Source organism: Lithobates pipiens, unplaced genomic scaffold (assembly GCF_037356315.1).
Source record: "Lithobates pipiens isolate NorthernLeopardFrog02 unplaced genomic scaffold, aLitPip1_a1.2 Scaffold_18, whole genome shotgun sequence".
Classification (NCBI taxonomy): Eukaryota; Metazoa; Chordata; class Amphibia; order Anura; family Ranidae; genus Lithobates; species Lithobates pipiens.
In genome coordinates, this window is record NW_027507758.1 from 262,316,009 (window position 1) to 262,340,801 (window position 24,793).

Sequence of the window (24,793 nt, forward strand, 5' to 3'; positions counted from 1 at the left end):
TCATACATAGGGTTTTGCTTTTAGGCCAAAAAGTTCAATTTGGGTCTCATCTGACCTGGGCACCACATGTTTGCTGTGTCCCCCACATGGCTTCTCACAAACTGCAAATGGGACTTTTTATGGCTTTCCTTCAACAAAGGCTTTTTTCTTGCCACATTTACATAAAGGCTAGATTTGTAGAGCGCATGACAAATAGTTGTCCTGTGGACAGATTCTCCCACCTGAGCTGTGGATCCCTGCAGCTCCTCAAGTGTTACCATGGGCCTCTTGGCTGCTTCTCTGATTAATGCTCTCCTTGCCCGTCCTGTAAGTTTAGGTGGAGGGCAATGTCCTGGTAGTTTTGCAGTTGCGCCATACTATTTCTGTTTTTGGATGATGGATTGAACAGTGTTTCGTGAGATGCATAGGATGTTCAAAGCTTGGGATATTTTTTATAACCTAACCCTGCTTTAAACTTCTCCACAACTTTATCCCTGACCTGTCTGGCATGTTCCTTGGCCTTTACGATGCTGTTTGTTCACTAAGGTTCTCTAACAAACCTATGATGGCTTCACAGAACAGCTGTATTTATATTGAGATGAACTTACACATAGGTGAACTCTATTTACCAATTAGTTGACTTCTGAAGGCAATTGGTTCCACTAGATTTTAGTAATGGGTATCAGAGTAAAGGGGGCTGAAAAACAAATGCATGCCATACTTTTTAGATATTTATTTATGACAAAATTCGAAAACCATTTATCATTTACCTTCTACTTCACAATTATGTGCCACTTAGTATCGATCTATCACATAAAATCTCAATAAAATACATTTAAGTTTTTGGTTGTAACATGACAAAATGTGGAAAATTTTAAGGGGTATGAATAATATTTCAAGGCACTGTATTACCCTTTGGATTTCACACTAATTGGACTCTTTTGGATGAACTTTCTATTTAAAACTATTTTGACAATCCTTTAGCGCTGCACATTTTGTATGTTAGCTTAATATATATAGGCTTAATAATGTAATAAAATCTATTGTAAAAGTGCTATTACTTTTTTTTTAGGAATCTGGTTTAAATAGAAAATGATTTGTATGAAATGTACAAATTTATAAGTACATGTACAACATACACATTCATTTCTAGACTACACAATGATGCATCAATAAAATGTATAGGCACGGGTATTTGGAGCAACTTCTGCTCACTGTCTATTTGCAGTATTTGTGACATATTCACATCTACATTTCAGATATAGCCACCATGCTATGATACCCTGATGAAGATTTTTAGACAATTGAAAGGCTTTGTAGCTTAATCATATGATTGAAGCATCTGTAATTGCCTATATATTATTGATCATGGTGGTTGTGTTATAGTGATGTTTCATCAACTACTGTAGCTGTTGTTTTTTTATTAGTAAGTTTTTTTTATTGAGATATAATATAATAATAATAAACTGTCACATAGACAAATTAAATACAGTAACATATAACCATTATTGATGTATACACAATATTTAGATATGTATAAACATCTCAAATAATTTATCCAGAGTATATCAAGAAAATAAAAATAAAATTAAAAAGAAAAAAATAAAGTACAGAAAATGGAAGAAAAAAAAAAGAAGAAGAAAAAAAAGGAAAGGCACCAGAGGATACCGTCTGTAACTCTTTCTGCTACTATTTTCCACATAGTAGCAAGTTTTATAGTGATTAAACAAAACCTGATCAATCAGGCTGAGATGATTCTAAAATGAACACATATCTACATAGCATGATATAGGCTTGAATGCCAACTAGTATACCCATCTATTAATGAAAAAGGTTATTGGATATTATGGCGTTCAAAGATAATGGCTTACCTAACGCAATTTTAGTCATTAGCTTGTGACCCAGTTCTCCAGAGAAGTTTTTATGTCTTTCTCCCGAATAAAAAAATTGGAGATTTAACAACATTCATTAAATGGAGGATATCAAAATGATTATACAATTTACAAACAGTACAGGCATACCCCACTTTTAAGTACACAATGGGGTTTATTTACTAAAGCTGGAAAGTGCAAAATCAGGCTCACTTCTGCATAGAAACCAATGGGCTTCCAGGTTTTAGTACCAAAGCTTAATTGAACAAGCTGGGGTTAGAAGGTCATAGGTTTCTATGTAGAAGTGAGGCTGATTTTGCACTTTAGTAAATAAACCCCACTGAGTACTTAAAATGGGGTATGCCTGTAAAAGAGTCCTATCCAGGAATCTTCAAAGAGTATCACCCTAGATTCTGGCGAGATATAGGCTTGACATCTGACCAAAAAATGGTCGTGGAGCTTAATACATCCACCATATATAAACATGGGTGGCCTTCATATCACATCTCCACCCGACTGTAAAGCATGGGCGTTCAATCTGTGGCCCCGCACCTGAGCGCAAAACCACAAGCCCCATTAGGCATCACCAGGCTGACAGCTACGACCATGACTCCCAAAAGTGGAGGCATGATGGTACCCGCAGCTCCAAAACAGCCAGAGGGCCACAGGCCAAGCACCCATGCTGCAAAGTGACATGCAAAAGATATTTAATATAATTGTTTTATATTTGTTTTTTGTTCTCCTATCTCTTCCCATTTCCCTTTTTTCTCTTCTCTTCCTTTCCCTTCCCTTCGCTTTCTCTCCTCCCCCCCCCTTTTTCCTCCCTCCTTTCTCCTTTTTTTTTTACAACACACAGAGCAAAAACATCAGAATTGGACCACACACAGATCAAAAGTGTAAAACACTCATAATGCAAAAGTTGTGAAAGTGAAAAAGAACAGAAGTGAACCAAGAAACACACAAAACACAAGATGCAGGAATAAAGAGAGAACAATACACCCCTTGCAGGGGTCAAAAGTGCATACCACGCAAAACACCAGGCTCGGGAGTGCACAAAAAACACAAAGTGTAAGCCCTTGTACACACGGTCGGAGATTCCGACGGAATGTGTCCTATCGGACCGTTTTGTCGGATAATCCGACTGTGTGTAGTCTCCATTGGACTGTTTCCATCGGAGTATCTGATGGACCAAGTTTTCCAACTTGTCCGTAAAATTTTCCGTCAAAATGCTCTGATCGGACATACTCCGATCATGTGTAGCTTACTCCGACAGACAAAGTGCCACGCATGCTCAGATCAAATTCCTAGACCAAAGCTATTGGCTACTAGCCTGAACGTAGTCCCGTCGTAGCGAAATAACGTCATCACGTTATGTACAATCGGATTTTCCGACAACTTTGTCCGACTGTGTGTATGCAACAGTTTCGGACAAAATCCGTTGGACAAAATCCAACGGATTTGGTTGTCAGCATGTTCGACCGTGTGTACAAGGGCTAAGGATCATGAGTGAACAATGCGCTAAGTGCAGAGGTCCAAAATATACCTCATCCAGAGAGGAGCAATTAGCAGTGCACAATGCGTCAGCTACAGAAGTCAGCAGTGCACAATGTACAAAGATCTTAAGTGCAAAAAAATTAGTGCAAAAATCAAAGAAAATAATATACAGGACGCTGGAGTAAAAAATGAACAATGAACATCGTGTAAGGATCTAAAGTGTATAATAAAGAAAGTGCAGGGATCACAAGTGCATATTAAAAAAAGCATAGGGGTCCAAAGAAAACAACACCCAGAGCACCATAACCATAAGTGCACGTTTATAAAGGTCAGGAATAGATAATGCAACTAAATTCAGGGGTCAGGCATAGCTGTATCTGCAGAGAATCAGCCTTTCCACCTAAAACAGGAATATACTACCTTCTCCCCCCCCTCTATCCAACACATAGAGGCGGGGAGGAATTCCACATATCTCATAAAGAGATAAAAACAATATATCTAATAAGAAAAATGCCCAAGAAGAAAGAGATCAGAATGTAACAAGCCAACAGAGTTTCTGGTAGGATCAACGGATATCATTTAAATCTCATATAAAGACATAATTTTTTTCCCAATGATCCATTTCCCTTCTTTCTCCTCCCCTCCCTCCTCTCCCCTTCCCCTACTTCAATGTATAGAAGTTTATAGAAAATACAACAAATACATATGGAGGATATAAATGTTATGATAAGCACCTAATTAAAATGAAAATCATTTCCTAAATGCATAAACAAGTTCAGTTAATATTAACATCGTCTTTTGGTAACAAATAGCGCTAAATCCATGTGGTATTCCCAGGTGGGAGAAATGCCCAAAATTGCCCAATGGAGGGGTGCCTTGGTGTCCCGCCCCACCCCGCACCATCATCAACAGGAGAGCAACAAGAGCAACCAAAGCACGGTACCAGCAGAGGACGACCATGTGCACATTCACCCGTTTGAGATATATAAGCTATACTCACTATATAGACACCTCATTAACCTACATTGGACCTAAATTGGACCTCATTAACTACTTCAGCCCTGGAAGATTTTCCTGCTTAATGACCATGGCATTTTTTGCGATACTGCACTGCATCGCTTTAACGTGGTCGCGCGATGCTGTACGCAAACAAAATTGATGTACTTTTTTTCCCACAAACAGAGCTTTTGTTTGGTGGTATATTATCCTCTTTGCTGTATATATTTTTTGTGCTAAAAACAAAAAAAATCGTAAATTTTGAGAAAAAAATATGTTTTTACTTTTTGATATAATAAATATCCCAATAAAAAAAAAATAGAAATAAATGTCTTCCTCAGTTTAAGCTGATATATATTCTTCTACATATTTCTGATAAAAAAAAATCACAATAAGCGTATATTGATATTTGGACTGCAACATTGCGGCTGACACATCGGACACTTTTGGCACTTTTTTGGGACCAGTGACATTTATACAGCGATCATTGCTATAAAAATGCACTGATTACTGTATTAATGTCACTGGCAGTGAATGAGTTAACACTAGGGGCGATCAAGGGGTTAACTATATTCCCTATGTGTGTTGTAACTGAGAGGGGGGACGTGGCTGACTAGAGGAGAAGAGTGATTGTTGTTTCTACTTCGTAGAAACACACGATCTGTCACCTCTCCCCTGACAGAATCGGGATTTGTGTGTTTACACACACAGATCCTGATTCTCGATCTGTCACGATTGATCGCTCCGGGGACATGCTTCGTGCGTGACTCCGGTGGCATCTTAAAGAGCCGACCTCCAGCTACGATGGCCGAGTATGGGAGCTGGTCCAGAATCGGTTACCTACAGTATCTCACAAAAGTGAGTACACCCCTCACATTTTTGTAAATATTTTATTATATCTTTTCATGTGACAACACTGAAGAAATTACACTTTGCTACAATGTAAAGTAGTGAGTGTACAGCTTGTGTAACAGTGAATATTTGCTGTCCCCTCAAAATAACTCAACACACAGCCATTATTGTCTAAACCGCTGGCAACAAAAGTTAGTTTTGTGTGGCCACCATTATTTTCCAGCACTGCCTCTTAACTCTCTTGGGTATGGAGTTCACCAGAGATTCACAGGTTGCCACTGGAGTCCTCTTCCACTCCTCCATGATGACATCACGGAGCTGGTGGATGTTAGAGACCTTGCGCTCCTCCACCTTCCGTATGAGGATGCTCCACAGATGCTCAATAAGGTTTAGGTCTGGAGACATGCTTGGTCAGTTCATCACCTTTATCCTCCGCTTCTTTAGCAAGGCAGTGGTCGCCTTGGAGGTGTGTTTGGGATTGTTATTGTGTTGGAATACTGCCCTACGGTCCAGTCTCTGAAGGGAGGGGAGCATGTTTGACTTCAGTATGTCACAGTACTGAGGTACTGTGACATAAAGCTAAAACCCAGCCCAAACCCACTGCTGAAGACCGGGCGTGAAAGAGCCACGGCCATGTGCTGAAGAACCAGGGAACCATGGCCAAGAGCCAAAAGGCTGTGGTCAGGAACTGGAGAGCCATGGCCAGGCACTGGAGAGCCACGGCTGGGGCAACGAGTCATGGCAGGGTGATAGAGAGCCGCCATCCAAGTCTGGAGAGCCACGCTTCAACTCTTTGTGACCCGACACCATCTTAGCCGCACGTCCTGCATCCACTATCTGTGAGGTAAGAAAGGCCCAAAGCTCACCCGCTAGATTCCTACCACCGCTGGGTGGTGGTGGGGCTGTACTACGGTGTGTAGGCATGTTATGGCCAGTAGAGAGAAGCTGTAAACAGCCGCTATAAGCTATGTAGGAGCCAGATAAGATGTGTTTAATGTTTGTTTCTACAGATATTTCTTTATGTGCCTAAAAAGTTTCAACCAATATTATACAATTGTTCTTTTAAAGCTGAAACAAAGCTTGTCTCAATCTCTTTTTGGTAATTCCCCTGTACAAAAGACACTCCTGATGTTGGAGCTGCTTTGTCTTAGGCAGGGCAGTGGATGGGGGTTAATCTGGGGAGCTAATTTGTAGCTTATGAACATTGCTTGCTGTTGTATGTAAGCAAAGTCTACAGAGAAGTGGACAGAGGATGGAAAAAGTGAGCAAAAGGTGGGGTGGATCTGCAAAGGTTTGTATTGAGAAAATGGGTGGATGAATGTACAGAGTGAATGAAAATGGATCTGACAGAGCACCCAGAAGATAAAGCTGCCACAGAAGGGAGAAGATGGAGCCCACAAAGTGAGCAGAAGATGGAGCTTACAAAATGGGTGGAAAATGGAATAGACAGAGTTGGTGGATGATGGAGCCTCCAGAAGGGGAGGAATATGGAGCCAAGAGAGTTGTCAGACAACAAGGAATGCAGAAACGTAAGAAGATGGAGCAAACATAGTAGGCAAAAGGTGGAGCAGACAACACTGGAGGATGAAAGAACAGCAGACGGAGTTGGTGGAAGATGGACCTAACAGAGTTGGTGCACTATGGAGATAACAGAGTTGGCAATATATGGAGCATACGGGGTTGAAAGAGAAAAGAGCATAGATTGGAATGATTGGGTGTAAAATGGAGCAAGACAAGTTGGTGGAGGACACAGACAGATTTAGAGGAAAATTGAGCCAATGGAGTTCAGAAATGGAATAGATAGAAATAGAAATGGAATAGATAAGGAATGGACAGAGTGGGGTTGGACTGATATGGAAGTTGGATACACAGCAGGGTTTTAATTAGCAAACAGTCTGCTGAATAGTAGAAATATGAGTTAACCCCCCTGGTGGTATTCCCGAGTCTGGCTCGGAGTGGAATTTCAGTACCATAAGCGGTAACCCCGAGCCAGATATGGGATCGCTTTGCAGGATACAGGGAGAGTTACTTATCTTGTCCCCTGGATCCTGCGATGTCTCCCCACTGTGTGTGCAAGCTGTCCTCCACTCGATTCACACAGTGCCCGAGTGCCGCTGAGCTCCGTTCCCTGTGACGTTACGACGCACGGGAGCGGAGATCGGCGCCAAATTCAAAAAAGTAAAAACACACAATACACATACAGTACTGTAATCAGATTACAGTACTGTATAAAAAAAATTACACACCCTCTTTGTCCCTAGTGGTCTTTCCAGTGCCCTGCATGTAGCTTTTTATTATAAATACAGTTTTTTCTGCCTGGAATTTAGAGATTGTCCATAGCAACAAAAAAGTGTGCTTTTATGTCAAAAGTGGTTATAGACCAGCTAGAAAACAGCGATAATAAATTATAATCACTTGCAGAATTGAGCGATAGCGATTTCTGGGGAAATTCGTCATCAAACACTAAATCTAATGACAGCGACAATTCTGCTACTGAGCAAATTTCAGTGTTTTTGATTTGATTACATTATTGAATATTTTTTATTATTATTATATTATTATTTGTTATAATTATTCATAGTTATTTATTATATTATAATTTATGATTTTGTGTTTCAAACTACTATCATACCCGGGATGAGTTATTCCTAAGAATTGCAGGCCTACAATATAAAACAATCACAAATTATCAGTCACACAATCAAGTCGTGAAACCGATCCAAGCGCACTACAAGGACAAATCTCTCTCTATGTATACAGCTGCTGTTATAATAATCATAAATAATAAAATAAAATAAAAAATGCGCAGGTACAATCTCAAAACTCCGCTAAACACAGTACCTACACATTAACAGCGCTATAAAAATAAAATGAGTACCATACATATATATATATATACACACTATAGAGAAAACAAAGAGTCCAAAGAATGGAAAAGTTCATAAAAAGGAGTGTTGTGATCCCAAAGCCCTTAGTTTGATAGTAGAGTCTTCTCAAAGAATCCACAGAACACCATGCATATAAACAACAGCCTCCGTGTGATCCTCCCCTTTGCCAATGAACTTACCCCTAAGGGATTAATCTTAGGCGTTGTAAAAGGTTTTTACTGGGAAGTCCTTTTGCACTGCAATCATCAGCCCACCAAAGGCGTCTCCACCCAGGAACTTTTGCTTATACTCCACCCAGGATTCCACTAGGCTCTCAGTCAGTTCATTACCATAATCAGAAAAAATAGACAGAGAGAGAATCCATAATGTAAACCTGTTTATTTAAAAACCACACTCCACACGCTATAAAAACTGCTTACATTTAAACATTCTTGAGTCATTGCATTAAAATCATCATTATCATCCAGCCGGCGATAAGTTAATTCTCAACGCTCTCCTCCTGAAGTCTTCAAGAACAGACAGGCAGAGGCCGATGAGACCCGGGATAACCACCGCTGACACTTAGACAATGGATAGCTGCATAGACACACCAATACGTGTTTCACAATCACGTCCTCTTCAGTGGGCCCTGAAGAAGTGTCAGCGGTGGTTATTCCGGGTCTCATTGGCCTCTGCCTGTCAGTTCGTGAACACTTCAGGAGGAGAGCGGTGATAATTAACTGATTGCGGCTGGATGATAATGATGATCTTCAATCAACAAAGTCCCTACTTGTTTCAGATAGTTGTAACTATATCATATTCATTGTTTGCATGCCTAAAGATATTTAAAACCTCTCACATAGAACATAGTATTCTCTCAGACATGTCCTCATTCACTTTTTTCTCTAAAAAGTTAGAGCCTTCATTATTCAGGTATTATTCTAGGTCTGCATCTGCTTCCTGGACTGAAATGTGGACTCATGTAAATCCTGGTGTCTCCGTAGCTTTTGGCTATGTTCAAAAATGTCTGACATAGATTTGATCCTGCCTTGTGACTTTCTAGAAAGATACAAGGTTTCAAGCTGCTAATCACTGGATGATACAATACAAAGGAAATGTTGCCTCCTGCTTGCAGCAAGCTCCTGGGAAAATCTGCTTGACTTGGAGTTCAGAGACTGATTTTTAATATTTTTTTAAATAATGCTGTTGCTGTATATTGTGACGTGTTAGGAACGTATTACTGTGGACTTATGAATTTAAATAAAGATCTGCTTTAAAATTCTAACCATAACTTTTTTAAGTTTTAGATTTTGAGAAGAAGAGTTAGAATATCTGGCATGATTATATTGCTGTTTTTGACACCACTGGGGAGATTTACCCCTACATTGTGCACCACTGACACTCCTGTAACACCAGAACAAGAAATGAGAAACAAGGGGTCACCAGGATTGCATGTAAACCTTACAGAGCCTTTCTCCTACTTTAATAAAAAGTTTTAGTTGCTGTCTGTCAACTCATTGCAGAGATTTTATTAAATTTCTTGTCTTTCTGACCTCCTCTCACCACAACAAATATGTAGCGGACAATTTCTCAATGAGGGCATAAAAGCAATAAAAAACAGAGAACGTTTTTAGCCTTGCCCCATGCTACCCAAAGCAAATAAGAAATAGGGGGGCGTGTCCGGACGAGGAGCGAGAAGGACGTGTGGTGAACGAGCTCCGAACGGGACGGGTGAAATCCACCGCCATCCACCGCCATCCACCCCTTAAAATCGGGAATACTAAGACACCGGACTTGTGTTGAGCCCGGGGACCACGGAACTGTCCCCTGGAGGCCATCTGACGGGACATATCTACCCGTAACGGCATACCCACACAGGCCGCATCGCGGAGCACCCGGCGCCATATTGCGGCCTACGAGGTCACCGGCCCACGTCAGCCTCTGCCGCAGCGCCACTATAGTAAAGAGGGAGCGCGCTCGGCGGGCAAGCAAGCACCGCCACTCACCCGGAGACATTGCGGCCGGAACGACAGGGCACAGCGTCCAGCGGACTCCCGGAGCAGCCATCCAGGCCCTGGAACAGGCCTACATCATCACCAGGCCGCAGTGAGTATAAACGCGGCCCCCCCCCCCCCCTCGAGGCGGACTTAGTGGGCACATATAATCTATACTGTTCTGGGGAGAACAGATACTGGGGGCATAGGAATTGAATCAAGCGGAACACAGCTACATGGCCACCAGAGTAAGGAAAGCCTGAGGCTCCGGCCTACTCACTGGAGACGACGGCCATCTTGCTACTCCAAGCACACCCTGAGTCTCCCCACCTAACACTAACTCTGTTTGGACTATAACCACCTAACCCTACCCTAGCATAACCCCAGCACTGGTGCATACCCCACTAGTAATACAGTTCTCCTACCCAAGAACTGGCAAACTCTATCACAGGGGCAGTGGCCTGGTGAGCAACACACATGCCTGTAATGTAGAAAAATCCTGGTGACCAGAGGGGCCTGTGCACTGAAAACAGACCTGATAGCCGAATATGTCCACGCAATCAAGGCGAAGCACACACAGCCATACTCTCCGTTCTCTGGGAACGCCCCAGAAGAAAAAAAAGAGCTCGCCAGCAAACCTCAGCAAGTTTAAATATTGTGGAGGGAGTAAAAGCTCCAAAATGGCACTGTCACAGAGAAACAGTATTGTCGAAGATATGGAAGATGACGAAGTCTCCCTACCAGCATCTGAAGACTCAGCCGCAGGGAGCGGTAGAAACGACCAACCTCTTACTTACGCAGCTATGGCGGACATCGCCGCTGATATCAAAAGCTCTTTTGCTGCAGCAATCACAGATATCAAAACCGAGCTAATGAGACTAACTGAGCAAATGGCAATCTCAGACAGAGCTGGGAAAAGGAGGGACAGAGCACTGGTCAGACTGGACGATATCACAAGTTCGCACTCCCAACATTTGATCGATATGAACAGGCAGATTGAAGACTTGGACAACCGTGGTAGACGGAACAATATCAGGATCAGAGGAGTGCCTGAAACGGTATCCCCAGACCAAATTAGACCAGCCCTAACCGCTATCTTCAATACTCTAATCGAACGGCCGGAACAATCCCCCATCGAATTTGACAGGGCACACAGGGCTCTCAGACCCAGAGCGCAGGACGGAATCCCCCCAAGGGACATCATCTGCTGTCTAACTAACTTCAGCTTGAAAGAAGACATTCTCCAAAAAGCACGGATGAAGGAAAGGATAGTGCATGAAGAAGCCACGATTCAACTTTTCCAAGACCTTTCACCCATCACACTTAAAAATAGAAGAGCTCTACGTCCACTTTTAGAAGTACTGAAGCAAAAAGGAATCAACTACAGATGGAAATTCCCATTCGCACTACAAGCAAACTTCCTGGGGAAACAACATATGCTAAAAGTCCCTGATGACCTCAAAAAATTCTGTGAGGAGCTACAAATTACACCGATGGAACTCCCGGACTGGTATGCTGAATTCCTCACACCACCGGCAATCAACAATCCACAATTCACGGAGGGACCTCCTCACGCGCAATCGCCTTATCAGCTAGGCAAGCACCGCAGAAGCACTGACAGACACAACTTTGAATCCCCAGCATCCTCTAAAAGTGCCAGGAGCCCGAGGGCAAGGGACCCAAGAGGCTACTGAAGTGGCTACAATTTCCACGATACACATCTTGGCTTGAAGCAAGTTACTATCCAGTTTCCTGGTATGGAACTTTGACATGGCGCAACCCACCTTGTTTTGTTCCATTTTTTGAGCGACTCACCCATTATCCCATCCGGCGGCTGTGACTATTTTTTCGCAACAGGGGAGCCAACAACCCTAAGAGCTCAAAGTTCACAAGCCACTGCTGCTCTCTGAAATTCACACCGGCAAATGACATGACCTGCCTATCTGGGGCCCCTTTTCCCCCCCCCCCTTTTTTTTTCTCTTCCCTAACCATTGCTTGATCTACACATTCAGCGGAGAGACTTTAATACCCTACGACAACGCTGTTCACTTCTATCTTATTATGCTTTAACTTTTATCTTACATTTAGGTTCTGAAAACGGCAAAAGAGTTAAGCGTCTTACATGTCGCCACTTGCAAGTGTGACTTTCCCCCATGTCCTCTGAGATGGTGTCTCTCTTTTGACTGCAGAACCGTGAGTAGCATTGCACGAGTCACCACTTTATATGTACCCCCCTCCCAACATAACAAGGGGGAAGGCATATCCTAGCGACTTATGGCAGGGAGCAGCGACTGGTTGACCCTACGGGCACTATTTTAATATATCTTGACTGCACCTTCTTCATGCATAACCCAGGCAACCATCAGCGAAGTTCCTCCTCCCTAACCTGCTTAGACTTACCTTGCTTTGGGACTGTGAGAACGGGCTGGACCTTATATGGGAAGGACACCACACTGTGCCTTACTGTGGAAATAGACACACCTAACAATGATCTTGTGGCTCTCCTACTTGAGCTGGGAAACTCACTGTCCTTGCATAGGGATAAAAATGCCCACAGGGTACACGGAGGCATCTAGTACTCAGTATGCAATACAGAAAGGTGAAAGTCAAATGCTCAGGATATGGGTTAAAAGTTTATAAGTTTTTGTTAAGCTAGTATTTGTTATACAGCCTGGCGCCCAGGCCATAGTTTCTTTTGAATGGTTTATTCTGTGTTTATAATGTTAATCTCTTCTGTGAACTGGTTAATGGTAACTCGCACATCCCCTTCCCCTCTCTCCCCCCACTACTCAAGTCTACTGTAGCTTATAATAGTTGCTAATAGATGGTCTCAGATACCTTACCTACAGATAACCTCTCGATGAGGCTTAGAACCGAAAGCTGTACAGGTCCCATCCACTGGTCACCTTCATCACTGTCATAGCACAGTCCAAAGAAACAGTCGTTGCTAGACTGTTTGTTGATCACCTCCCACTCTCCCCCAAAGGGAAAGTACTAACACATACGCACGTTAGTTATTTCCCAAACTGACCCACCACCAACTGGTGGCTGGTGGGTACTCCTCTTCTTATACCCTAACCACTTACGTCTTTTTTTTCCTCCTTACCCCCTAACCTAACGCCCCCTCCTCCCCACTCCCACCCCCCCCCCCTCTCTTACCCCCACGCACGCTCGCAATTTCCTTCTCAAACCCAAAGCATCGTATCCTAACACACTCTGTGTCACTAACATCTCTTGTGAACACCGTTCACACACGCAGTTTCTCCAGAACCTGCCCATCCTAGATTAAAAGACAGGATGGCATATGCTTTCTTAGGGAAAACACCGACCCTTATCTCACACAATGTAAATGGTCTGAATACTCCTGAAAAACGGTCTAAATTGTTTAGAGAACTTAAAAAAGTACGCCCCTTAGTGGTATTCCTACAAGAGACCCACTTCAAAGATAAGAGTATTCCTAAACTCACTGACAACGTATACACAAAAGTCTACCACTCTACCAACCCCCATGCTAAAACAAAGGGAGTGTCCATCCTTTTGAACAAAGATGCGCCCTTTGACCTGAAGCACCAACTTACTGACCCTGAGGGAAGATATTTGTTTCTGAAGGGCACATGGGAGGGATCCCCTATAACACTTGCTAACGTGTACTTCCCGAATACATCCCATGTGCCATTCTGTAGCAAAATAATTGAAGAACTTAAATGGTTTGCAGAGGGGTGTGTTCTTCTGGGAGGGGACTTTAACATTCCTCTTTCCCCCCTCAGGGATACCTCTACTGGACACACCCACGTCAGTTACAGGCTTCTCAAACGAATGAAATCACTATTGCAGTCTCTGACTCTGGTTGATGCATGGAGATCCGTCCATCCATCAGAGAAGGACTTTACCTTTTTTTCCGCACCTCACAAACGGTACTCAAGAATTGACATGATCTTCGTTTCACAAAGGGACCTAGGCAATTTACTTGCAGCCAAGATAGGCATTATTGCCCTCTCTGACCATGCACCCACAGCTATCTCAATAGAACTGGGTGCACACAGCAAACCTGCGTTTAATTGGAGACTCAACCCTACACTCCTCACTGACCAAATAGTGAAAGACGACATCCACAACACGATTAGTGCATACTTCCACAACAACACTGACAATCATACAAACCCGCTAAACAACTGGGAAGCCCACAAATCAGTGGTGAGGGGTGAACTGATAAGGTGGGGCGCCAAAAAGAAAAGGGAAAGAGAGGGAGAAATTACAAAACTATCCCAGCAAATTGCTAACTTGGAATTGCAACATAAACAATCTCACTCTCTCCGGGTAGAAGAGCAACTGACCGAATGCAGAAAGGCACTACGCCTTATACTAGATCTCAAAATTAAAAGATCCCTGTTTTTCAAAAAAAATATTTTCTACGAGCAAGGAGACAAGAGTGGGAAACAACTAGCTAAGGCCCTGAAAGAAACAACACTATCAAGTCATATACACGCCATAAGGGACAAAGAGGGGACTCTGAAATATAAGTCTAAAGAAATGGCAGACCTGTTTCACAATTATTATGCCAAACTATATGATCTGCCGGCCCAACACAAACCATCCCACATAACTCACTCAAAACAAGAAGCAATCAAAGACTTTTTGGGAAATAGCAATCTACCCTCCCTGGCAAGTGAGGACGCACACAGACTGGATGACCCTATAACTATATCAGAAATCTCAGACGCAATATCAGATTTAAAAACAGGAAAGAGCCCTGGCCCTGATGGCTTTACATCACAGTACTATAAGACTTACACAATCTCCCTCTTGAAACCTCTCCAGTCTGCTTTTAACTTTCTAGCAAAACACAGAAACAACTCCAATTCATTCCTAATGGCACACATAGCTGTGATCCCCAAACCTAACAAGGACCATGCTGACTGCGCAAACTTCAGACCCATTTCACTCCTAAATGTTGACCTCAAGATCCTGGCCAAAATACTTGCCAATAGATTAAAACCCCTTCTGGCAAAGATCACAGGCCCGGAACAAGTGGGTTTCATGCCAGGTAGGGAAGCTCGTGACAACACTACTAAGGCATTGAATCTGATCCACTTTGCTCAAACCTCTAAAACAGCTGGAATATTGCTTTCCACTGACGCAGAAAAGGCTTTCGATAGGGTCTCCTGGGATTACATGATGGACACCTGTACCCATATTGGATTAAGGGAAAACATGCTATCATGGATCTCGGCACTCTATCGAAACCCCCAGGCCCAAATTAAAGTAAATAATATACTCTCTGACCCCATCTCGATCCACAATGGAACACGCCAAGGATGTCCTCTGTCACCACTCCTCTTCATCCTCACCTTAGAACCCCTAATAAGAACAATCAATTTACACAGAGATATTCAGGGCTTCATAGTAAAAGATCGTGAATACAAAATAGCCGCATATGCGGATGACCTTTTACTCTTCATCACCAACCCACATATATCCTTACCAAACCTTCAAAAAGTGTTTCAAACCTTTGGGTTTATTTCTAATTTTAAAGTGAATCAATCAAAATCTGAAGCACTCAACCTTACCCTCCCATCTGATCAACTTAAGAGACTGAAAGACAACTACCCTTATAAATGGGAACAGACCACACTCAAATACTTAGGAATAAACTTAACTAGCAACATCGATGCTTTATACAACTCCAACTTTAAGCCTCTATTGTCCACAATAACGAAAGACCTGCTGAGGTGGCAACCGAAAAAATTCTCATGGTTTGGCAGGGCGTCTATTTTGAAGATGACAATACTGCCTAGACTACTGTACCTATTCAATGCTCTACCCATAAAAATTCTGGAAACCTTTTTTAGCACTCTTCTTAAAGCGCAGAGAAGCTTCCTCTGGGCAAACAGAAAACCCAGAATCAATTTCACTTTACTAACGCTTCCCAAAAGTAAGGGGGGTATGGGTCTTCCTGATTTTAAGAAATATTTTCAGGCTGCACATATCACCAGACTCATAGACTGGCACTGCCATGGCCACAATAAAGATTGGGTCCAATTAGAAAGCAACCTAACCTTAAATAAAACGCTATACTACCCATGGTCCATGCACTCCAAAAAAGACAAGCAGATAGGACACCCACTGATCGAAAACACAATCAATATTTGGCACAAAATAGCGAGTCTATACAAAATAGCTTCCATCCCGGGCCCACTGACACCGCTTGCCAATAACCCTGATTTCACGCCGGGTATGCATCACAAACTGCCATATGACCTTCTCATTCACCACTGCATGACAAACTCGAAAATTAAAACATTTGACGCACTTAGCTCCGAGGTGGGCGGGACATTTTCTGGCATTTGGTTTTATATGCAACTACGGGACTTTGTGGTAAACAGTAAGCACAAATCCAAATTTAAACTCCCGTTGACGCAACTGGAATCCATATGCTTAAAAAGATCACCAGTAGCCCACACCACGTCCCTTGCCTACTCATGGCTAATTTGCACGCCACATGCGGATAACAATAAACACAAAAAGAAGTGGGAACATGACCTTAAAATGAAAATCTCTGAAAAAGAATGGGAAAAGGTGTGTACTTTGACACACAAATGCTCGTTAAGCACCAAATACCAAGAGATTTCCTATAAGGTCCTCACTCAATGGTATATGACACCACAGAATGCTGGGAGATGGTCCCGCCCTACCTCGGATAAATGTTGGAGATGCAAAACTTGTATAGGCTCATTTATACATATTTGGTGGGAATGTCCCCTCATCAGCACCTACTGGGATGAAATTAAGACATGGATAAAACATATAACGGAAACTAATCTCGAATTGAACGCAGCCACATGCCTGATCAATTTAGCCCCAACTACCCTAAGTCGGTACAAAAAATCTCTCTCTAGACACCTACTCGTTGCTGCGAAAACACTCATACCTATCTATTGGAAATCCACCACAGTCCCAGGAGTCAAGGACTGGTTAAACAGAGTGCAATACATTTTCAAGATGGAGGAAATAGTGGCAATGAAAAAAGAAAACAGCACACCCTTTAACAAAACCTGGCAGCCTTGGCTGGCTTTTACCCTCTCTTCCGATTACCAATTACTTACTGGTTGAATCTCCCTTCCCCATTTCTCTATGAAGGAAAAGGAAATAGAAAGGAGAAAACAAACTGATTGAGTTATATATACTCCTATTAGACACACACCTAACCTAAAGAATTGAACCCTAGTGCGATGGCATCCCCCATTGGCCCCCAATTCCCTTTACCCTGCACCCTCTTCCACCCTTCCCCAAATACATATCCTATCCTATGGTATCACTAGTTTCTATTTTATCTATATGATTTGGTTTTATCTTCTGTTCCAATTGAGATAAATGGTTACAACATACATGCTACCTAATTGTATCAATGCTTGTATACATACCATTGTTGACAACATCTATAATTTCATGCTAATTGTAAACCTGCATACTTTTTCAATAAAAACCTTTTTGATTGTGAAAAAAAAAAAAAAAAAGAAATAATGTACCTTGGCTGCAATTGGGCTTTAAAAGAACTGATTGATAATGATGTAACAATATCAAAATGTTAAGTTTAATGAGTATGTATCTTGGATGAATAATGCATTAAATATATACAGTATCTCACAAAAGTGAGTACCCCCCTCACATTTTTGTAAAAATGTTATTATATCTTTTCATGTGACAACACTGAAGAAATGACACTTTGCTACAATGTAAAGTATTCAGTGTACAGCTTGTATAAACAGTGTAAATGTGTTTTCCCCTCAAAATAACTCAACACACAGTCATTAATGTATAAACCACTGGCAACAAATGTGAGTACACCCTTGTGTACTCACAGTGAAAATGTCCAAATTGGGCTCAAAGTGTCAATATTTTGTGTGGCCACCATTATTTTCCAGCACTGCCTTAACCCTCTTGGGCATGGAGTTCATCAGTGCTTCACAGGTTGCCACCGGAGTCCTCTTCCACTCCTCCATGACGACATCACAGAGCTGGTGGATGTTAGAGACCTTGCACGCCTCCACCTTCCGTTTGAGGATGCCCCACAGATGTTCAATAGGTTTAGGTCTGGAGACATGCTTGGTCAGTCCATCACTTTTACCTACAGTTCTTTAGCAAGGCTTTGGAGGTGTGTTTGTGGTCGTTATCATGTAGGAATACTGCCCTGTGGCCCAGTCTCCGAAGGGAGGGGATCATGCTCGGCTTTAGTATGCCACAGTACGCGTTGGCATTCATGGTTACCTTAATGAACTGTAGCTCCCCAGTGCCGGCAGCACTCATGCAGCCTCAGACCATGACACTCCCACCACCATACTTGACTGTAGGCAAGACACAATTGTTTTTGTACTCCTCACCTGATTGCTGTCACACATGCTTGACACCATCTGAACCAAATAAGTTTATCTTGGTCTCATCAGACCACAGGGCACGGTTCCAGTAATCCATGTCCTTAGTCTGCTTGTCTTTAGCAAACTGTTTGCAGGCTTTCTTGTGCATCATCTTTAGAAGAGGCTTCCTTCTGGGACGATAACCATGGAGAACAATTTGATGCAGTGTGCGGCGTATGGTCTGAGCACTGACAGGCTGACCCCCTCACCCCTTCAACCTCTGCAGCAATGTTGGCAACACTCATCCCAAAAACAATCTCTGAATATGACGCTGAGCACGTGCACTTAACTTCTTTGGTTGACCATGGTGAGGCCTGTTCTGAGTGGAACCTGTCCTGTTAAACCGCTGTATGGTCTTGGTCACCGTGCTGCAGCTCAGTATCAGTGTATTGTCTTCTTATAGCCTAGGCCATCTTTATGTAGAGCAACAATTCTTTTTTACAGATCCTCAGAGAGTTCTTTGCCACGAGGTACCATGTTGAACTTCCAGTGACCAGTATGAGAGAGTGGGAGTGATAACACTACATTTAACACACCTGCTCCCCATTCACACCTGAGACCCTGTAACACTAACGATTCACATGACACTGGGGAGGAAAAATGGCTAATTGGGCCCAGTTTGGACATTTTCACTTAGGGGTGTACTCAGAGCCGGTACAAAGCATGGGCGGAAGGGGCGGATGCCCTGGGCGATAGAATTTGCTGAAGGGAGGGAGCAGATGAAGTGCTGGGAGTGTGCTTCATCATAGTAGTACATACACACTAGCCGGCGCTGCTAATTGCTGTACTGTAGTCTACTGTAGCAATGTGCCGAGTGCACAAGCCTAGACAGACCGCACCAGCCCCTTCTCTGTCAGTGCTTTACTCCCCTTATGAAGGCGATTCGTAGTCCCGTCCTGGCGGTGTGACATCACTCATAGCCAGAGGCTGGATGGGAGGAGATAGAGAGCTGCTGCAGAAGCTGCAACCTAGAGGAGCCACCGAGGAGAAACCAACAAAGTGTGTATATCACACAAGACAAGACACAAAAGTAAGCACTAAAAAGATAATGACAAATGTCATGTCATCTTCAGATATTAAAATGAGCTGTCTGGATCCGATGAGGGGAGGTTAATTACCAATGCTACTTATTTTTTTATTTCTGTAATAAGCAGCATTGGGGGGGGGGGGGGTAATGTACTGCCACTGGTTATGAATGACCAAATCATTTATTATTCTGCTGCAGATTAATAAATGAACAGTCTGGATCCAATTGGGGGAGGTTAATTACCAATGCTAGTTTTCATTTCTGTAATATGCAGCATGGGGGGGGGGGGTTTAATGTATTGCCATTGGTCACTGATGCATTTGTGACCAGTCACAGTTAATTAAGCCCTTTGTGCATTAGTGGCACCAGGCTCTACATTAAAAACCATAAGTGTAAACATCTCAAATAAAAGTTTATGCCCTCTTGTTTACTTCCACCCTGTGCAGCGCAGCGGGTGCGCATTTGGGAAAATCTGTAAAAAAAAAGGGGGGGTGCGCAGTTTGCCATCTTTACCCTGGGCACCAAATGGCCTTGTCCCAGCACTGGGTGTACTCACTTTTGTTGCCAGCGGTTTAGACAATAATAGCTGTGTGTTGAGTTATTTTGAGGGGACAGCAAATATACACTGTTATACATGCTGTACACTAACTACTTTACATTGTAGCAAAATGTCATTTCTTCAGTGTTGTCACATGAAAAGATATAATAAAATGTTTACAAAAATGTGAGGCGTGTAATCGCTTTTGTGAGATACTGTATGTTTAACGCTGATGTAAATGTATATATATATATATATATATATATATATATATATATATATATATATATTTTTTTTTTTTTTTTTTTTTTTGTTATCAAAAATGTAACAAAACCTGGTTTAGCCAAACTGAAGAATATCTCAGTACATTTTTTTTTTTTACAGCAAATACTACTATATCACTCATTTCCTAAGGGCTTTATGCTGTTGCTGAAAATGGAAAGTGGTTGTTCTTCCTTTAAGCTAAATGATTAAAATTACTGAAGATGAATTGTCCAATATTGCTTGGTTTGTTTGCTTGACTAGTATGTCTCAAACACTACCCTGATGATCAAGTATGTCTATAGACTTATTATTGGTACTCAATGTAGTATATTTTATTTTGTCAGGATGCTCAAAAAACAGATACAATCAATATTCAATATCCTCATTATCATCTCCAGTTCAGCAATCTTTTTCTCCCTTAAAATGTTTAGTTATGCATATCAGCTGAACTGTGAACATCTCTTATGAATCATAATTAATTATACCAAAATCTCAATATACAAAACCAGATATATTCCCTTTCTAACCTACAATAGAATATATTTTGTTGTGTGCAACATTTAGCATTGCCCTGAATTTTTTAATTTTTTTTCCACTGAAACAAAAGACTCGCTGTTTATTAGAGCTGTGGGCAATAAAAGTGTTTATTATGCCCATGGCAGTAAATAGGATTCTAGCTGTAATTTGTCTAGGGTAACCTAGAGGAAGGCTACTAAATATAGAAGTAGGAGTAGTGATAAGCTGAATAACACACAGAAACCATCAGAGCAAATTGTTTCCATGTATAAATGTAGGAGAGTGACTGTATCAATCCAGTTCAGGCTTAAAGATTTCAGTGGCATGATCCAAATTATTGTCGGTATATACATTGAGGGGCATTTACTAAAACTGAAACAGATTTTATTAACAAATAATACACCTGTGGGTATCACTTTTATTTGGAGGGCCCGCACATCCTACTACACAATGTGGATGCCATGAACCCTTGCAAAAACTATGCACAGGTTAGCTATAGAGTGTTATAAAAAAAAGAAAAAAATATATATTTCTCATCTTTTGTAGGCAAGCTACTACGTACGTAATGAAAAGGCATAAAGTATCAATAAAAACAAATAAAACTATACCATAATGCTAGGATTGCTCATTAATTAATTATTTGTAAGGTTTTTATTAATAGAATTAATCACTATCTGGGAATCTTGAAGGCCATGGTGATCATTGTGTATTAAAGGCATTTCAATTATTAGATTGAGTTGCGAAGTATCTTTCATAGGAGTGTTGTGTTATAACCCTTTCTATAGCTTTATCAGTATAAGGGGTTAGAGTAGATTTCCATTTCACTGCTATTGTTAAACAGGCAGGGATGAGTATATGGATTATCATGCTTCTAAATTGGGTTGGTACATTGTTAATAGAGAGGTTGAGTAGAGCTAGTTGAGGGTTAGGTTTAATAATAAGGCCAGTTACTGAGGAAATTAGCTTAAAGATTGTGTAACAAAAGCTACATGTATTTTTACATTCCCATAGTATATGTGTAACCACAATGCCATCAACAAGAGTTAGGTTCCGAAGGGAAGATTAAAGATAGTTTTACTGGAGTAAGATAGGATCTACTAAGTATTTTTATCATTAAGTCCCAATGATTAGTGCAAAGGGAGTAGCGGTAGCAAGCTTGAATGCCATCTTGACAGTTTTTGTGTAAATCTACTGAACCAAATTATTTTTTCCCAGTTAGTCATATCGAACGTTTTAGCAAATGTATTTTTGCTTTGAATGAAAGAATAGAACCAAGAGAACCCTTTACGTTTGTCATAGTTGATCATCAGATATTGCCATAAGTCTTTATGTATTTCATAATATATGTCTGAATGGGTGGCATGAAAGTGCTGCACTTAAATTAAGGCATAAGAGGGAGGTGCTGGCTGTTTAGTGAGTAAGTCTTTTTATGTCCATATCTTGTCTTGCAACCAGGGGTGTAATCTAAGGTTTGGGATCAAGTATTCATAAATCCGAAGAGGTAGATCCTCTTGATGTATTTTAGTTTTAGGGTCTGAATGTGCTGCTATAGAGGGAAAGTTTGGGCAATGTAATTGTATATTCATCAATTTAGCTAAGAGTAGGGAGGGTAAATCCCTATTGTTCAATGTGGCCCTTTCAATTTTCACCCAAAGTTTCTCAGATTCTGGTTCAAACCATGCTTTCATTTGGTCTAATATTGCTGGAAGCTCCCTTTCATTTTCATACATTAATAAGCCAAGGTTTTAAAGGGGTTGTAAAGGTAAATTTTTTATTTTCTACATAGGTTCCTTTAAGCTAGTGCATTGTTGGTTCACTTATCTTTTCCTTCGATTTCCCTTATAAATGTTTTTTTTTCTTTGTTTTCTTTGTCTGAATTTCTCACTTCCTGTTCCTCCTCAGTAAGCTGTTCAGTAAGCTGTTCTGGCTGACTAACCACCAGCTCGAATGATGGTGAGAAGTTTACTGAGGAGAAACAGGAAGTGAGATATTCAGACAAAGCAAAAAAACATTTAGAAGGGAAAACAAAGGAAAAGGTAAGTGAACCAACAATGCACTAGCTCAAAGGAACCTATGTAGAAAATAAAAAAATTACCTTTACAACCCCTTTAAGTCAATTAGTTACTGCGCACAGCTGCTCTAGTTGTTTGCTCCAGTTTAAGCAAATTTCCCCTCTTGTGTCACTAGACATACCCCTGGTTTCCTTCCTAGTGTCTGAGATCTCAATACCACACCTACCTATGAGACAATAGCATTGGAAGTCTTTCATTATCAAAAAGCTTCTGTCTATACTAAAAGACTGTCCAGGAAGGGTTTAAAATGTGTCCTCTTGACATTTGGGCCTAAATGAATTTAAAATGTAAAGAAGTTAAATACATTCTTGATATATAAAACAAAGGGTGTGAAAGGTCTTACAGTCATTTTCTTTAGCAAGCAGCCTGCAATTGAGTAGAAAAGCCTGTCCCCTGCCAGCATGCTGCAGAGAAGTTTCCTAAAAATTTAAGGAGTGCTGTTTTTTATGACCCCAGAACTAATGGGGCTATGACAGCAGAGCAGTTTCTAGGTTCCCCTTATCCCCCTAGTCAGCTAGGCAGGTGAGTGGTCTCACGATAGAGTTAGAGTGAATCAGCTATTAGGAAGTTCAATAGGGTCAGCTGACCTTGTAGGTCAGCTGACTTTTAGGGAATATTCCAGAAGGTCAGTCACATGACCTAATGGAATTTTCTAGATAGGGCCTGGACCCCTATTTAAGGCAGCTTCAAGGGCTCCGCTCTACCAGTCCTCAAAGACCTCCTGCCTGTGAGCTGCCCTCCCTCCCTCCCTGTCACTGCCTTTAGATATCATGTGGTATGATCACCTTTCATGGTAAGAAAGGGGGACGGTCAATAAAATGGTTTGATATTATGACAACATGAGCCGTAGTGACTGTGTTGTTTTCACTGGTATGTTGGAGTTTTTGTTATTATCTAGTGTAACATTTTAATTTATTCATTGACTTGATATGTATTAAACTTTATACCAATAATAAAGACTCTGCTGCATCAGTGGTCTCTCTGCAGAGGTCTGTCATTCAGGTGCTGAGTAAGAGATAGAGATCTCCAATCATCAGCATGCATAAGCCTTGTAAAGTATCACTGTCATATCAAGCACATCTTGATAGTAATAAGTTAGTGACCATACTTTTCAGAAGTGCCTTGATGCACGTAAATCCACTTGCCGACCAGGCCTTTTCTGGCATTTTTTGCCAGAAAGTTTAAATCAGTATTTTTTGCTTGAAAATTAATTATAACCCCCACCTAGAAGACCCTAGAGAATAAAATGGCAATTGTTGCAGTTTTTTCTGTCACATGGTATTTGTGCAGTGGTTTTTCAAATGCTTTTTTTTTTTAACAAAACACACTTTAATTCATTTTACTGCAAAAAACACAATATATAACCCAATTTTTGGTAAAATGTAAAAGATGGTGTTATATCAAGTAAATGTCAACATGTCATGCTTTAAAATGGCACATGCAGGTGGAATGGCCATGATAACTTAAAAATATCCATAGATGAAGATTTCAACATTTTTACAGGTTACCTGTTTAGAGTTATAGAGAAGGTCTAGTGCTAGAATTATTGTCCTCACTCTAATGTTCACAGTGATACCTCATACGAGTGGTGCTAACACCATTTATATGAAAATGTATTAGTTTGCTTCTGCACAGGAGTACGACGGGATGAGGGTGCTTTACTTTTTTTTCCTATTTCATTTATTTTTACAGTGTCCCTTAAATTTTTTTCTTTGAACACTTGTATTCCTATTACAATGAATATAAACATTCTTTGTAATAGAAATAAGCATGACAGGTCCTCTTTATGGAGAGATCTGGGGTCAATAAGACGCCAAATCTATCATCTACCTTTAAAAACAAAAGATAAACATTTTGAAATATTTTGATCTTTTGCTTTGAAAAAAAAAAAAGTTTTTTCCTCCCTAGATCG

The 24,793-nt window shown here is 41.2% G+C and overlaps 1 protein-coding gene across 2 annotated transcripts in view; it reads right to left on the reverse strand.

Moving 5' to 3' along the window:
• Positions 1 to 24,793, reverse strand: part of TMEM200A (transmembrane protein 200A) — a 204,794-nt gene that overhangs the window by 12,223 nt on the left and 167,778 nt on the right. The gene's annotated exons all lie outside the window — the stretch shown is intronic.